Below are 2,313 nucleotides of genomic sequence, written 5' to 3' on the forward strand. Positions count from 1 at the left end.
CCTACGGGATGTAAGTTACAATTTCCGACTCAGCAATATACATGTTATATAACGTGTTATCTAACCGTCACACAACAGTTACATGCGTTCCGTTTCACGCATGATACGCATATCCTATTTCTGAAAATGATAACATAAAGAGACTTCTAAAAGATAACATATTGATATGTCAGAATGTTAACCAATGCGCCGTTTTTTGAAAACAGAAAGATATCATGAAACTGATATCTAAAAGATTTTTTAATTGGATATATATCTTTAAACTGCAACTAGAGAAAAATAAAATAAAAATTTTCCATAACTTTAATAATTTGATGGAAATTGCGATCTATTTAACACTAATACTTTGAAGCGTTCAAATGCTTAATTAGATGATTAACTATATAGATCATATATTCTAAGAAAAATTTAATAGTACATTTATTATCTTGTTTTTGTTCAATATTTAAAAAAAATATTTAAAATAATATTTAAAAATTATTAATTTAATATTAATTTAATATTAATTTAATATTTATATTTTAATAATTAATTATTTAAAATAATGATTTAGGGCAAATATTTATATAATATTTAATTAATATTTATTTAATATTAATTTAACATTTTAATGAATTTAAAATAATATTACATAACACGTTTAAAATAATATTTACATAACATTTATTTTATATTTATGTAATATTTATTTAAATCTTTAAAAAAATATATTTTTTAATATTTCTAAAATGTTTATTTAATATTGATTTAAGGGGTTACACCAACTTAGACGGTCGGAAAACAGGCCTAACTTTGATATTTTATTCCTCCTAAACGGGTAGTGGAAATTAAATGAAATTTTGTGTGATTATTGACTTATGTTTCGACAATATAAAAAAATTTTGTTATTAAACAATGGCGACGGAAAGCAGAAATATGGCCGCCGACACACATTGAGGTTTGGAAAAACGCATTTTGCGGTGACCACTGTCCCGTCTAAACAATCCATCTAAAACAAAAAAACAAAATTGTGTTTTTAAGCTAACAGTACTGGTTTGTCGGTGACGATCGCCGATTGTCGATTTTATCGTTTGTTACAAAATGGCGATGAGTTAAAGTTAAAATTTAAAAATAACGGGAAATTTTCGGCCTTTAATTTTTTTTTTAATTTTTAATGAAAATAAATTTAAAAAAAATAGATCGTCACCGACAAAAGAATGTTTCTGAGAGTATTGTGTAAAAATTTGAAAACGATCCATCGATTAGTTTTTGAGATCTCGTGGTCACCGTCTTTAAAAACCATGTTTTGAGAAAAACGCGTTTAAAGTTTCAAGTTTAGTTCTACTATTGTTAACAGCCGAATTTTGCACTTTACCTCTAGTCGGCAATTCCGGGGCTATATGAGATTCCTTCCAAATCAATAGCAACAGCACTCTGTGAAGACTTCTGTTGACGGCGAGCAATCCTTCCTTCGCGCGTCGCCTTCTGCGCTCGTACTTCGGCCACATCGATGCGCGCTCGGTCTTGATTTTCGCAATATGCAGCACAATTCTTTTATTATCATTAATAAATATGTGGCAGCACCTTCATTAAATGTGTATGCAGCAATATTGGCAGCAATTTTCACAACGTGTGCACCGCTGTGCTGCACTTTTGGCGCTATGCGCCAAATCAGATTGTTCAAACTTTCGTTAACGTTTTGCGTAAATCCACCGACGCATTTCTCCAGTAAATTAGATAACTAGAAAGTTGTTTTCAAATATTGGACGAATGGCTTTAATCACATCATCGTCCAGTGGCGATTTATGTTGATATTGCTCCAATTCGAGCACTCGAACGCTCGATCCCGTTTTACTCAACTCTCTGTAATTCCGGCATTTTTACAGATATCAACATAAAATTTTCAGGATATATTCTCGAAACTTAAAGCTTCAAGAAAATGTAATAAAAAAATCGATTTTTTTTCCCGCTAGGTTGGTGTAACCCCTTATATATATGTTACAATAATTAATTATTTGAAATGATTTAAAGCAAATCTTTATACAATATTTAATTAATTTTTATTTAATATTAATTTAACATTTTAATGAAACGTTTAAAATAATATTTACATAACATTTATTTAATATTTATGTAATATTTATTTAAACCTTAAAAAAATATTAATTTAATATTTATGTTACAATAATTATTTAATTATTTGAAATAATAGGACATATATTTATATAATATTTAATTAATATTATTTAATATTAATTTAAGATTTTAATAAATTGTTTAAAATAATATTTACGTAATTTTTAAAAGTAAATTTTTCTTAGTAGGCTCTTGTTG

General features: G+C 27.2%; 1 long non-coding RNA gene across 1 annotated transcript; it reads right to left on the minus strand.

The window, feature by feature from the left end:
* Window positions 1-855: 855 nt before the first annotated feature.
* LOC118646401 lies at window positions 856-1,391 on the minus strand. Its single transcript, XR_004963945.1, has 2 exons — window positions 1,355-1,391; window positions 856-988 (listed from the first exon to the last, which is right to left on the minus strand). It is a non-coding gene; the product is annotated as an uncharacterized LOC118646401 (long non-coding RNA).
* Window positions 1,392-2,313: the final 922 nt, after the last annotated feature.

This window comes from Monomorium pharaonis, chromosome 6, assembly GCF_013373865.1.
Source record: "Monomorium pharaonis isolate MP-MQ-018 chromosome 6, ASM1337386v2, whole genome shotgun sequence".
NCBI classification, from domain to species: domain Eukaryota; kingdom Metazoa; phylum Arthropoda; class Insecta; order Hymenoptera; family Formicidae; genus Monomorium; species Monomorium pharaonis.